Genomic DNA, 15792 nt, shown 5'->3' with positions numbered 1-15792 from the left:
TTGTCCACCATAGGTCCTTCGCTTAAGACCATTGCCGCTGATCAACTTTTAGACCACAACTGGAAGCACTTTAATGTTGATATAATGAGTGACTCGTACACCCATATGAAGCCAAAGCATGGGTTAACAATGTATGGGCTGCTGAATTTCATAAACGGGCTATGGTCGTTAGCTATGGTTGTCATGCGGAGAGGAGAGGATCTTCATATACCAACCATAAGGAAAGGCTGGACCTGACATTATTGAGGGCAGGGAGGATGGATCTACACACATTGTTGTCCTACTTGACATTTCTGGCATTGAAAAAGCTAGCGCACAACTACTTGTGCAAATAGGAGCACGAGCTACATTAGGAGCTGGAAGCAACCATGGAGGGAGCTCCAAGGTGACTTCAACCAATTTTTTGCGACAACCTTGTCATGTATTTCCTGATGTCACAAGGTAGCAAACTGTAGTTTCCAATCAAACCTCGTTGAAACATTGCTCCAGCCTCGTGATTTTTGTGATTCAATGACTACCAGCATTTGATCATTGCTGCTACTAGAATTTCACTTGGTTTTTAACAATATATTCATGGCTCTCTAGAGAGTTGACTTGAATAGTCTCTTATGATGGGCAAGGGAAAATACTAATTGCAACCCCTACAACAAAGCCTCGAAAAGTACGGAATCAACCATCCTCTTAGTGCGCAAAGATGGAAAGCATGACACCTTTAGTATAATATTAGAATGCATCATCACAATATCGGTCTTCTTCCCTCCTCTCTGTCGCACGCAGGCTTTAAATTTGGCACCTAAGTCTAGGTGCCATAGAAAATCTAGTGGCACTTTTGCCATCAACCATGGGTGTCAAAATGTCACCTTTGGCTAAAATTTTGAGTGCCCCTTTTAATAACAAACCACTTTACTTTGAGTAATGAAAACATCTTAGTTTTGTAAGTGCATTAAGCTTTCACAATTCAAAAGACGTCTTCTCAGCACACAAAATACATTATAGCAAGAGAATTTTAAAGGCATCATAAATTATTGAAGACTTTCAAGTTATTCCAATCAAAAGCATCACAATTCAATCATTCTTCTTGCTTTCACAAGCTCCCAAGCTTCATAAACTGCTGCCCAATCAATGCTATCAATTCCATGACCAAGAAGTGAGAGCCTCATTAAAGCCTCACACGTCTTGACATTGAGTAGCTGACGTCGATCGTTTTTGATTATGTTTTGTTTCGAAAATCCTCTTTCGCACGACACTGATGACGTAGGGATTACAAGAACAGCTTGCCATAGTTTCATCATGTTTGGAAATGTGTTATGCCAATCCAGATTTGATGAAAATACTCGCCAAGCATCCTTCATTTGCATGCCTTCACATCCCCAACAGAGAGTGAAAATAGAGAGTGTCTAAAAAAGCAAGAAGCTCATCCCTACAACCTTGCTTGTTGATGATGGGATGGTCATTGAAATTGTCCAACAATCTATTTAACCATCCTGTAATCCTGGGCTCTCTCTCCTTTTCATCATTTGGAAAATGTTGAGGACTAAAGAGTTTCGAGCATTGAAGAAATAAACATCAGGGAACCGATCATTTACACAATCTATGACCTTTTGAACAAATGCTTTTGCAAGCATCACACAACTTTCAACATCACCTCCTTCATTATCTAAGGGTATGCCAGCTTTATCCTTGCTTGGAATACTTGTGAACAACAGCTCATGCACAAATTCTTCTCCTTCTTCATTGACATGCCGCATCCTACCATTTTCAACTTGAAGCATAAATTTCTTCAAGAACAAAGTACCTTTACCAAATTCCTCTTGAAGAAACTTTCTCTTCAGTGATCCGAGTGTTACTTCAATGTTAGTACTGATGGATGTTATGTCTGCCAACTCCTCTTGGAACTCTTTGTTAAGAATGTTTAAGTCATGTAGAACATCTGCAAGTAAGTAGATGCAAAATAGAACCTTATATACACACAACTTAGCATACCATCCTGGAGCACCCTCCTCCCAAAAGCTCATGATAGCTGGCATTAACTTGGTAAGTCTCTGCATCACACTCCCTCTTGCAAGCCAACGAACATCATGAATTTGCAAGACCTCCAAGACTTGCAAATTCATATCCTGTATAGTAGATTCTGAAATTCAGAATGGCGCAAACTAGAAGCATTGATCCAAGAATAGATTTTGTTTGCAATCTTGTCAATATAAGAGAGACAAGGAAAACATTTTGATGCATCCAAAACAGCAAGAGCTTCCCTGTGGGCAATGCAGTGAACACTAATGAGGCATGGTACTTCTCTTTTGAGTTTGGCAACGAGTCCATCATGTCGTCCAAGCATAGAGCTATCACCATCTGTAGCTATTCCAATTAGTCGTTGCTTGTTAAGGCCAATTTGGGTCATCACTTCCATAATGGCATCAAATTTTGTTTGTGCAGTCCCATCAGAAACAACAATGAGCTTTCCAAACTCAATGTTGCGTACACCCATTCCTTTTGATGAAAGAAAGAAATATAAATGATCAAGTGTTTCTCTAAAGCTCTATCAATAGATTCATCTACCATTAAAGCATAAAAAGGACTCTCCAATAGTTCTTCAAGTTGTACTTTGTCAAAATATTGTGATATAGAGAATAAAAATTCCTTTCCAGCCATCATATTTGTGTAAGATGAGTAATCGTGTTGAAGAGGCATACCTTCCACCTTTAAAGTATAAGCCAGTTGGCACACCTTTTCAAACTTTCTGATTGCAAGATCTTCGTCACCTATGAAATACATCAACTTCATGCAAGTGATCACCCTTTCTTTGTTTCTATCTTTAATCACCACAGCATGCTGTGGAAGTGTTGTCCCCTTTGTTTCATGATAGTTTCGCATTGCAGCCCATTTGTGCTCCCGTGATCGCATGTGCTTTCTTATTGCATCCCTCTTCATAGTCTTGCACCCTTGGCCAACACCCCATGGCCCCTTAACTCTAAACTTTTCACACCATTCACACTTCATGAATTCTCATTCACCTTTAACAAGTCGAATGAGAAACGGATACTTTGATTTCCACTGATCTGTACGAAACTTTCTCCGCCTCACTTGTTTGTTCTTCTTACTTGTTGAGCGATCTTCATTATTGGTTAGCAAATCATCTTGGGGCATACCCGAAAGGTCCATGTCTTCAACGACTTCGTCTTCACTTGATTCACTCTCTAAGTCCTCATCAGACTCACTTTCGGAGCCAAATATATTGTGCAAGGTTTCTTCTCGTTCTCTCTCTTTATCTTGCTTACTTTGAAGCACTTCAAGGAGACTACATTGGCGGGCCATCTAATTAAAAACAATTCTCTATTATAGTACATTGTTTTGTATTTCATCTTAGCTTGAATTAATGTTAATCTCTTTCATTTTATAGACATTGATGTCATGCTACAACCATATAAATTATAGATTCAAAAGAAAGATAGGGACATGCATGAGAATCATGCATTTCTTTTAGCTATTCAGATGAGTGTAAATAAGCACCAAAGATGCATGAGAATCATGCATTTCTTTTAGCTATTCAGATGAGTGTAAATAAGCACCAAAGATGCATGAAAATAAGAATACAATGATTGTAAATAAAAGTTTTGGTACCTGGAATATGAAGTTGGAGTCACTAACTTGAAATCCAAGATGGCACACAAGCAAGACGATGTAGGAAATTAGGGCTCTTGCGTTCTAAAACCATAGAAAGATTACGAAATTAGACATGAACATGCATGAATTGATCTCAACAACTAGATACTCATAAACCTAAATATACACTTAACATGAAATAAAACTTGATGTGATTATTACTATTGATATTACCTAGTAAAAGACTAAGAACCAAGAAGCTTGAGGAGTTTAGATTACTTCAGATCATGTGAAAGCGTTGTGTTCAAAGTGGTAGAGATCTCTCATTATATAGCATGCTCATCAACCTTTGAAATACCCTTGGAAGTTCAAAGGTAGAGGTCTTTTGGTGCTCTAATTTCAGAGACTCTTGAGCCCTTTAATGCCCAATTTCAATTTATTTTAATGACTCAGAAAAAAACCATCACGCCTGAAGGGAGGAAGCAAACTTCTATGTCAAACAAAGAGAGAAAGAGGGAAAGGAAGGCATGCCTGACGATCATGCATAGCTCCGGAGCTGCTCGCAATCGTGTATAGCAGCTCCTTGATGCTCCCGAGCTTGATGCAGGGGGCAGGCCACTGCTCGCAATCGTCCATAGCTGCTGGCAGGCAGCTGCTCTCGAGCCTCGCTTCTTGTCACGCACAGAGATACAAGCAGCCGTGCGCGCTCTTTGCCTGTTTAAACTTTGCAGGTGGGGTTGGCCAAATGGTCGAACAAGTTCTCAATGGGGCCTTTGCGAGTCATGATGGCCTAGACGAAGAAGCCAAACATGGAGAACATGGCTAGGCATCCATTCTTCAGCTCCTTCACCGTCAACTCGGCAAAAGCGTCGGCAAGCCCCAGGGATCGAACTGGCCGCCCGGGTAGATAGGGTCGCTCACATTGCCCACGGGCCCCTAGGCTACGCGGTATCCCTCCACGGTGCCCATCAGCACCACCTGGCATGCCCAGATGGCTAGGATGCTCTGCGCATTCACCAGGCTCGGGTTGCCCAAATAGTCAAGCCCGCCGTCGGCGAAGATCTGGGAGCCGGCCTTAAACCACACCGCCTTGCCGAACTTGACGACGTTCTTGGCCAGAAGCTCCGGAGCGACATAACCCAGGGCGCCCAGCATTGCCCACCGTGCATGAATCACCTCCAGCTCCCGGTTCTTCGTGAACGTCTCCGGGTCCGCGGCGGTGTCCCACCCATAGTCTCCCGGGAACTCCCCAGTGAGGTGGGATGGGGGCGAACTGGGAAGGGGCCCAGGTAGAGCGGGCGACCCGCCCCGTACCTAAAACCCCCGTACCTGAAACATACCTTAACACACAATGCATTAGAGAGCCTCGATCATAGCTTAATTCTTTTTGCCCTACGTATATTATGTTGGCCTTTTCATATTAGTCCTGCTCCAGCTTGTGTATAATATTTGGCCTTTCCATATTTATTATGTATTGTGTACTATATTATATATATTTACTATATTATATATATTATATAGGATATATACCCCTGGTCACTTAGACCCCTAAGGCTAGGTGCCATTGGGCACTTCCCTTCTTTTTTCAAAGTGCCACGTTGGCACTTTTACCAGAAAACGGAGGTGCCATTACTTGCTAAGGTGGTTGAGTGCTTTTTAAGACAAGCGATCATTTTAAGGATGCACTAAGGTCCAACATTTAATATGGCTCCACGTGTCTTCATAGAAATGATGTACTGTTGGACTGGTAAAGATTCAAGTTATCTTAAACCAAAGATTATTGTGGTTTTCTTATCAGAGGAGCTTGGAGTTTGGAGCTTTGGAGCTCTTATCATCAAAGCGGTCCCATTTATATTATCAAACTCATTCCACAAAGCCCACAATGTATCATAGTTTCCTCACACAACCATACTTTCTAGCAATGTAATTTCTAAATTTACAAGGATTCATCATTAGCAAGACACATCCTTGGTCAAGCAAGTTGCCTTTTCCAACTCTCCACTTCACCATACGTTGCATGCAACTTTAGAGTGTCACCAATTTCATGTAAAGGAAAACATCATTACACAAGTTTATTATCTTTGCAAGCAGACTGAAAAGATGTTCCACAATTGCAGTTGTCTACAATCCAAAAGGACATAAGAAAACAGTAGGATCCGAAACATAAGACATGATAGAAACATCATATGCAAAACTCAGCTTTTGCATCCATTATAGAAACACATGCAACATGAAACAAAAAATGTAGTCACAGGTGCCATAGTAGGTATATCAAGAGACTCCATGTCCTTTTTCAATAGCCTTATCATTAATCAAGGAACAATAATATCATTTTCTGCAATTTTTTATGACCGCAACTAAAAATTTTTGAAGCCTCTTTTGCAATAGCTTTTGCAATTTCTCCTTTTTAATCATCCATTCAAAATGTGCTTTTTGGGGCCTTGCATTTAGCTAGCATAGTCCTTCAAACAACTTTGACAACTCATGCATAGAAGGCCTATCATAAGCGATGCTATTCATTGAAATTCATGCTTATGTATACAACACATCTACGTATCTAAAAACATGTAACTTGGAAAAATTTTAAAAATGCAAATTGCACATGCAAAAAATCACGAATCTATGCTGAGATAGCAATCTCAACCCTTGGTGTAATGCCTAGGTGGCCTTTCTACATTTATGTCATTGACATGGGTAGTTGTAGTTGTGTGGCTAGTATGTCGCTACCGAATAACAATTGCTTGACAACTACTCTTGTGTAATGTAGTTGTGGCATATTTATATTGCCAAATATGTATGGTTTGGGTTCACACTATGGACTATGTACTCTAGGTTAGTGATATAGGTATACCCCTCCTTTGTATTAGTTGTTGTATGGCCTTTGTAAGTAAGAAGTACATAGTACTTAGCCTCCACTTTTGTGTCTCCTCACTTTGTTTTTTTAGTGAAGGTACAAACTTGGGGGGTGAATGTTAAGTCTTCGACGGAGACTAACGTGTCGTGGGGATCTTCAACCAAGCCGCTTCGGACAGCTCGTCCTCCAAGCAACTTCCTTGTGGGAGTTGATTGACTTGCGGCTGCGCGGTGTTGTCACAGACACCGTCCTCGGATTCTATCCAAGTTACTACGCGATCGTAAGGGGGAGGGGAATGAGAAGAATAGAGGAGAGAAGCCTGAGCGTGGTGAAAGGGGAATCGATCGTAAGCGTAGCAACAAGCAAGAGTAAAGGAAAGGAAGCAAGACAACCACACAAGAGTGAAGGAAACTGCTCTCTATTCCAACTCCAGCAAATGGAAGAATGAAGACCAAGTCAAATCACTTGTCTTTTATACTGAACCTTTTGAAGGGAGGTTTAACCCTAAAATTTGGCCTTAGACTTTTTGCCTCTAATCAACCTTCTTGGCCCACGGCCTATAATAAATGGAATACAAAGGTTTGCCAAAATGGAAGATGTTACTTGCGTAACATGCCCCCCTTCCTGAACTAAATTCCATCCTTGGAATTTGTCAAAATTGTGTGGGTTTCAAAATGTTTGTTGTCAGACATGCTTTAATTAAGGCGTGTCTAGCGAACAACTTTTTAGATAGTCCCGTAAAGTAGGGGTGGGGTGGCCAAAAATGTGTGTCTACCATATCTTCAAATGTTCGGATATGGCAAGCATGCAAATTTCTTACTCTAATATAGAGGCGACATATTTGCTTCAAATCGGGACCAATGTCCGGATTGAAGTTGATTTCGTGACGCAGGCCCATTTCTTGTTCCTCCAAAATTGGCGAGACTGTTGAGGCATAGTATCCAATAGCAAAATTATGAGCCTATTAAAATGGCTCGCCGCCGCGACGAAGGCAGGATCTAGCACCTCTTGGTATTGCTGATTCCAATCTCTTAACTGTTGTGCCAGGCCTTTAGATGTGGCCGTCGGTGCAAAATTGAACTTTGGGAAATTATATACAACATTGGGATCTTGCTTTCGCAAGTCCCTAAAAGTGGTCCAACTCCACCTTCTTGTCATGGGCATAAATGTGGGATTGATACGCCTATCCCTATGAACATTACAATAGTAGCTCCATGCAAGAAAGTTTTGTTGTAAAAATTTGATCCTCCATTTGGGCTGAATGCCCATTTGCTGCTCGGTTGGCGGGAACTGACTTGTCTGTGGCTGCATATATCCTCCGCGTGTTCTCCGAGGGTGGTCGTCAGCCCAGCACCACATGGAGTTGGTGATGAATCTAGTGAGGGTCCTTACGTCCATGATATCGATCATTCGTAGTCCTTGTTTCTTCATTTCTCCTGTCGTCCAGGTGCAAAGATTTGCTTGGGTTTGCACGTCCTGGAAGGTGTAAACTGTCTCTGTCCATTCCTTCGGCGGCACTGGTGGTGGCTTTTGTGGCGCATCGTCATCGTCTGCTTCATTGGGTATATCTGCTGGTGTGTCCGGAAACAGAGTTGTGGGGGCCGGCGCAGCATCCTTGTTGTTGATGAGTGGGTTGAGCATTTGACGTACAAAATCGTGCGTATTTGCTTCGCCACCATGAGTCTCTTGTGGGATTGCTGGCTCTTCGATTGGCATGCTTGGTAGATCCATAAGTGTAGGGGATGTTATTTTTGGACTTGGGGGAGTATGTGTAGAGGTTAGGGCCATGAAGATGTAGGGAGGGATATATTTAACAGGAAAAGTGTGTAGATCCGCTGGGGTGGAAGTGTGTCTACGGGTGGCGGTACTGGTTACTTCTTCTAGTGGTGGCTGCAAGGCCGCAAAAATTGCCCACTCCGCTTGCATCTCCTCGAAGGTTTGGCCTTCGGGATAAGGTACATGTGAGGTGTCATAATTATTGCTGTATTCGGTGTACATGGTGCTCAAGCACTCATATACCCGATTATACAAAACGATGATCCCCATAGGATTATACTATGTGACGCCGCGGTCTACCAAAAATTGATAGCATGTTTTGGCTTCTATCCAACCCTGCGTCTGCATCCAAAATTGAGTCTCAAAAATCTGATTCTTGCGGATATGGATATTCCGGCAAGTCAGGGGCTTGGATATTTCCATGATAGGTTCAAAGGGTGCAAAATCGCTTGACTCTTGAATACACGACACCATGAACAGAAATTAAGGGCTATAGGGTGAAGAGGAAGTTGATAGATCTCTATTTGATCTTCGAGGCATAAATCTCCGCGGAAAAAAGTCATTGCCAAAATTGGATGAGTGTAGTATGTGTATTTTTCGAGGAGGGTAGTTAGCTGGAGGGGTGGGAGAGGCTGTGTTAAATCTATACAGAAGTGGCAGTTATGGCGTTGAAGTAGTAAGTTAGCGTCTGGTCAACCGTACGGTGTTCTAGAGCTAAACTTACTATATTCGATGATGCGGCCATAATCAATCTCGGTGCTCGGTCTCCATCTGGTCATCCGACGAGATTGGAATTTTGGGGATCTCTTCCAGCTCGCGGATCTGCTGCCCTCGTTCCCAAAGCAGTCGCTCTGCGTTTTGGAATGCACCCTCCAGTTGCGTTGATCTGCGATGTAGATGCAGGTTCGTTTGGTACGCCTCCTGGATGTGTTCTTGTGTGATCCTTTCTTTCTCCCTTATTAACTCTTCTTTTTCATGTTGTAATTTTTGTTTGAGTGCCTCGTCTGCTTCTTTGTCCTTCTGCTGTGCTGCTTTAGCCTCTTGCAGTTGTTGCCGCTCTAGTTCTTGTACCTGTTGTCACAACACCTTTTCATTGCCGATGGATACTTCCAAGGCTCTCTCCACTTCCTTCTGTCCTTTGATTTGAGCTTCCAACTTCTTCAACTGACTTTGATTCCTTTCAATATCTGTAGTCCAACCGTCTGGAAGTGGATAAGAGTCCTTAGGAAGTTCCTCTCTCTTTCTGGCACATCAGTGTGTGTCTCCTCGTATTGCTCATATGTCGCATCATCTTTGTAGTTTTCTGATGATGTAGTTGCGACTGCCTCTAATGCCTTGAAGGCATTGTCTTCCTGATTTTGTTCCTCGGCTCTAGCTCTCATTGTTCGCATCAATGTGGATGCTAACAAGAGGCTGTTCAATCTGGCTGTATCCAGTTCCTGTTGTGTTGGCAGGGGTTGTGGAATTTCAAACTTTGGTTCGTCCTGCAACACTTCTTCTTGTTGTACCTTGGCTTTTCCCTTTTCCTGTTCCCTTTCTTTTCTTCTTTGTTCCGCCGCTGCCTTCTTGCGTCGGTGTTTCTCGATGATCTCCTTCCACTGTGCTGCGGCTTCTTCTTCCTGTTGCTTCCTTATATCTTCCTGTTGTGCGGTTCCTTCTTTGCCTTGACTCCTGGTTGCCATGCGAGCAGTAGGCTCCACCTTTGGTTTCTTCTGTTCAGGCTGCGGCACCAGCTCTTGGAGTTCAATTCTGTTTCTGTCCACGAAGTTGAAGCTCTTTCTGTCCAATTTCCATGCGGCTAAGTGGTACAAGAGTGGCATCAGCAACATAGGATGTTGAATTTGATTATTGTGCTGTGCGCACACCTTGTCCAGCTTTTGATAGAAGTAGTCCACCCAGTTTGTAACATGCTGTTGCGGCTTGTGTAACCTCAACAAGTGGTTGGCCGGGATTATATTGTGATGATCCGACAGCTCAACTCTTGTGAGTAGTCTAAGGACTCATGCCGCCTTTTGGAGATGTTGTGTAATATCTACGAACACCCCTCCTCGTTACTTGTGACTCTCGTAAAACTGGCTGCACCTTCCAATTTGTTTCTTAATTTCCTTAGATCCACATACGGCTCTGCAACTACATCCAGGGTGAAGGCATTTTGCACCGCATCAACACTTAGTGTTAGAGTTCTTTCCTGTCCAATCATTTGAGACGATCTTTGTTTGTTTAGTATTTCTGTTGTAGTTTTTGACGAACTGCACTGCATAGCCCATATCAAGATGGCATGGAAGTTTGAATTTCATTCTGCCGAGGCCGCAGGCATCCAAGTGTGGAACGACTTCCGGGTCCTGTAATGCTTGATAGCACTCCGATGTGTGATATGTAATTTTAAATCTTGTAGTGGGGTTGAGCATGTATGTAGAGTGCACCACCATTCCGCCCAACTGCTCCACCCATTCCTGCCCCAGTGGTGAGTGCGTGGTGATCGTGATGCCTCTTTCCATGATTGGGCTGGAAGCACTAGTATCTAAACTTGCCTTTCGCTTTTGCGGGATTGCACTTGCCGTTGAGGGCTCTCCGGTTTCCTGGGGTGTCTTGTGCAGGGCCTTCCCCTTCTTTTTTTGCCTCTCCATTGCCTCTTGGGCTGAGATTCTGAGGGCCTCTTCAATCTCCCTCGCCTCTTCGTTGGCCGATTGTCCTGGAAGATGACAGTGTGTCTCTGATTGGCCGCTGGTGAATTCAGTCTCCTCGTCGCGAAGAGAACTGAAATGGCGTCTAATGTACTCTTCTGTGTCAGAAGACATGATTAGAGAGTTTTTTAGGAGGTTGTTGGGGTTGGGGTTGGTTTTGGAAGTTTTGGTGTTCAGTGAAAATTTCTGCAGCATATAGTTGAAAACCGTAATGCAGTGCCTAGTTGTTTCTGGTTTTATAGAATTAATGCAGCGCACTGCATTATCCTGTTATTGCAGCGCCCATCAAAAAGTGCTTCCTGTTGATGTTGTCAAGTAATCAGTGGTCCATTATCCTTCTTTGGTCCTTGACCCTTACTTCAAAATGCATACTTGGCCCCTCACTTGACCACTTTGACATAGGCTAATGCATTAACCTGTTATTGCAGCATGCCATAAAATGATGTAGTTGTGGCCTATTGTGATTCAACACATTTATGAGTGTCATCCTACATGTTTATCTGAACATTCTGTGCATGTGTACCCTTCTGTTGATGAGTTGTCATACACCCGATGCATTAACCAGTTAATGCAGCGCCCTGAATGTTTGCTGCATTAACCATGTTGTTGCCCTTTGAATGGTGTCATGGCATTTTGAGATGCTGCATAACCATTAGGAACCCTTGGTTGCCTTCTGATAGTTGAAATTAAGCCTGCCGATGCATTAGCCATTAATGCATCAAGATGAACATACAGTGCATACCTGGCTTATATTAGTGACTGATTGGCCTTGGCATGCTTGATAGTACATGTATATGGTTTGCTTATCCCCTGGATAACATTTGGTGGCACATTGCATGGTCCCGATGCAATGCTGCATTATTGCAGCGCCCTAATTTTTGGCATCTGTTGAACTGAATTTCACCTGCCATTGTGATTGACCCTTGTTTTCCAATGTCTTGAATTGCCAGAACACATTGGAGTAGTTTTTGGTCCCCTTGGATTATTGCAGCACGCTGCAATAACCTTAGCTCTGCAGCCCCCCTACAACTGTCCTGTAGTGCTATTCCTAGCAATTTTGGCTTATGGTCATGTGCATTCCATTTTGTAGACTTGATAGGACAGATGTGTGTGCTGGGATTGTGCTGACCCTAGTTAGTGCTTAAGCTGTTTGATGAGTGTGTTGTTCCTCTAGCACCTAATTTGTCATTGACCTTGACTAAGGACCCTAGAGTGTTGGCTGTATTAAATTGTGCCCTAGCTTAGGTATTGACCTACCTATTCAAACATCTGAGGTGCGACACTTGGTTCAGGGTAAAGCATTGAAGATCCAAGTGGCAAACCTTGTGGCTGACATCTTGGTGGTATTTTGACTTGCGATATCATTGCAATGACCGTTTGTGCAAGGTCCTTGAGCATTGTCGTAGTGTCTTTAATGATATCCGATTCAGAATGCTCTTCGATCCCTAGTACCGTTATGGGGGAGAATAGGTTCATGTGGTTCTACTTCCATGGTGGAAGTAGGTTCTTGTGTGTCTGCTCCTTTTCCCAAGTGTTGTGTGTCGTCCTTTGGAAAACTAGTTTTACCCACGGTAGGTTCTTGTGTGTCTGCCTTAGGTCTAGTCACCCTTGTGGTTGTTTGCGACATTGGCAAAAAAGACATAGATGTCGATGATGAAGGAACATTGGTAACATCTATCATTTTGCCCTTGCCTTTGTCTATTAGAGCAGGTTCTTGTGTATCTACCTTTTGAAGTGTAGGTTTCACAATGACCTTTCTCCAGCTAGGTTCTTGTGGTTCTGCTCTTTTGCGTGGTACATTTGTTGTGGTGATGGGCACAATTCCCGTGTGGATTCGTTTGCCTTTTGCACCCATACCATCTTCATCTTCTGAGGTGTTCGGGGTTAAGGCGTGACTACATGTGAGAGTTTTGTAATAGCCGCCTCTTTTTGCCTGGGTACCCATATCTGATCATTGCCTTGGTAGAAACCTTGGCTCTTTAATAACTTGACTGGCACCCATTGTTGCTGCGTTCTTTTACGGCGTTGAGCTTTCTTGGTTTGTGATTGACGAGGTTTGGATTGCGAAGAAGACGTTGGCTTCTGATGTCGAGGTTCACGAGGTAACCATACATTTCCTTCGCCTTGGAAATATCCTTGAGCTTGTAACAACTTTTTGGGAATCCACCTTGTTCACTGATGATGTTGGCATGGAGTTGCGCGAATAAGGCGTTGGTCGTGGACGAGGTTGTGGGATGTGGGGTTGTGCAGACGAGGGTGTAGGTGTAGAGTTTGGAGGTGGAGAAGTTTTTGTTGATAGGGTATCCTGTGTGGTAGGACAGTTTTACCTGTGTCTCTTACAATAGTGGGACCACTATTGCTTTGCGTTGAAGGCTGCGTCGGTGTCCCTTCTTGTAGTAATGATACTTGGGTTGCATGTCCTTTGTATATCATTTTGGCTTGTTGCTTGTGCCAATCGATTTGACAGTTTGTCAAATAGCACCACGTACGTCCAAGGACCACATGCTCTTCCATTGTCCGTGCAGGCAATACATAAAAGTGTACCTGCAACACATTTTTAGCAATGATTATATCCAATGTTACATGGCCAATTGGTTTTGTTCGCGTGTCGTTTATCGCTCTGATTGTCGCATTGGTTGGAACCATGCTTCCTTTAGGTAGAGTTTGCCAAGCTTCAAATGATATAAAATTATGGCTCGCACCTGGATCTATCAATGACTCCAACCCAAAGGTGGTTTCCTCGTTGATTTTCAAGGTTAAGGGAATTCTAGCCGATTCAGTTTGTGGCTCATCATCCCCTAAGTCTTCATCCTCAAGGGTACCTTTGTACAGTGTCATCCTCTTGGACTTTTCTTTCACCTCTCTCTCTTTTGCTTCTTGGCGAGCTTGCAGCTGTGCCAGTTTTTCCTCCTTTTTCCTCCTTTGATTGCTGTGGATTGTTTGAAGCATTTGCAAGGTCAAAGGTCCATAAAACCTTTTTAACTTACTTCCGTTTATGCTTCCATTACCACTCCATCAAGTGTAGCAATCCTAACTGCTCGTTGTGGTGTGATTTCCACCACCTGGTAGGGTCCCATACCCTGATATTTCAATTTTCTTTTCGTGTTCCTAACACCATACATGAGGCATAAATCCCCTTCATTGAGTCCTTGCTTTTAAGGTTTTGGTCAAACCACGTCTTTCGTCGTAGTTTTTCCACCTTCATTCCATACGTTGCGTGGAGTCGAGTCTCTTCGAGTTGCTCTAGATCCACTAGTCTTTCTGTCAAGGATTCCTCCATTAATCTCTCGCGAACTGCCACCCTTAGACTTGGTACCAGATATTCCATGGGCATGACTGCCTCTAAGCCAAATGCAAGACTGAAGGGTGTACAATGTATTGCCACTTTGTACGCACTTCGATAAGCCCATAAAGCTGCTGTGAGCTTATGCTCCCAGTCCCCACGACTGGCTTCCACTGTCTCGGTCAAGATTTTACATAGTGTTTTATTCGTACTTTCAGCCTGACCGTTGGCTTGAGGGTAATATGCTGAAGACTTTCTATGGATAATCATGAATTCAGTCGTCAGTTTCACGATTACTTCATTCAAGAAATGTGAGCCACGGTCACTGATTAGTTCCAAGGGACATCCATAACGTGATATCACTTGCTCATACAAAAACTTAGCAGTTGACCTGGCATCTGCCTTACGCGTGGCTTTCGCTTCTGCCCATTTGGTGAAGTAATCTGTGGCAACTATAATGTACCTAGCTTGGCTATTAATGGTGGCAGCCGGACTAATGGGTCCAACAAAGTCAATTCCCCATTTTTTAAACGGTTGTGTCGCTAGGTTCATGGATAGGGACATTCTGTCCCAATTCTATGGTTTTGCTGCTCTTTGGCAAGGATCACATCTTTTGACATATTCCACCGCATCACTAAATAAAGTGGGCCACCAAAGGCCTGCCTGAAGTACCTTTCGTGCTGTGGTTTCGGCTGCGAAGTGTCCTCCCGCTATCCTTGAATGTGCCTCGTCTAAGATGAGAATAAACTCATCTTCTCTAACGCACCTGCGTATAATACCATCTTTCCCCTGTTTATACAGTTGTCCTGCAATAAGTTGGTAAGGAGCAGTGTCCCTAATCAACCTTCTTGCTTTTTCCATGTCCAGAGGTGTATTAGTGGAAAGTCCATTTGTTAGATAGTGACAAATCTCTTCCGCCCACTCGGGAACTAAATCCACTAGAAACAAAGGTGCGTCTGGTAGATCGTCGTCCACTCCTATTGGCTTCTCTCCGTTGGGAATTCGAGACATGTGGTCAGCAAGAACATGTGTTATCCCCTTCCTAACTGCGACTGTGAAGTCAAACTCCATCAAAATCAATAGCCAACGTGTAATCCTTCCCATCATACAGGGTTTGTTCACTAAGTACACGAGTGCTTGGTGGTCGACAAAAAATACGAATTTGTTTGCCAATAAGTAATGCCTGAATTTCTTCACTACACACATACCATTGACAACCCTTCCCGTTCTGTGGTGGTATAGTTTCTTTCAGCATCATTCACCTAGCGACTCGCAAAGTATATGGGATGATCAAGCTTATGCTCGCCAGGCTGAGCTAGCACGCAACCTATTGCAAAGTTGGATGCATCAATATGGACGTGAAATATCAAATCCCAGTTTGGTACATGTAGGACTGGTGCTAATGCTAAAGCTCATTTTAAGGCATCATATGCCTTTTGGCATTCATCTGTCCATACGAAATCAATTAATAATCGGTACAGCGGTCGAGCAAACTCCGCATACATATAGATGAATCTTCGATAATACCCAATGTGTCCGGTGAACCGCTGAACACCTTTAAAATTTGTTGGTGGGGGTAACTCTAGGATTAATTT

The 15792-nt window shown here is 43.2% G+C and overlaps 2 pseudogenes; both read right to left on the bottom strand.

The window, feature by feature from the left end:
* Positions 1 to 2110: 2110 nt before the first annotated feature.
* On the bottom strand, positions 2111 to 4236 carry LOC147609627 (uncharacterized; annotated as a pseudogene).
* An 82-nt stretch (positions 4237 to 4318) lies between these two features.
* On the bottom strand, positions 4319 to 8185 carry LOC147609626 (chlorophyll a-b binding protein type 1 member F3, chloroplastic-like; annotated as a pseudogene).
* Between the last annotated feature and the right edge of the window lie 7607 nt (positions 8186 to 15792).

This window comes from Cibotium barometz, chromosome 51 (assembly GCF_041138505.1).
Source record: "Cibotium barometz isolate CiBa-2024 chromosome 51, ASM4113850v1, whole genome shotgun sequence".
Classification (NCBI taxonomy): Eukaryota; Viridiplantae; Streptophyta; class Polypodiopsida; order Cyatheales; family Cibotiaceae; genus Cibotium; species Cibotium barometz.
The sequence above is the reverse complement of the archived record's forward strand: the minus strand, read 5'-3'. Positions and strand labels throughout refer to the sequence as shown.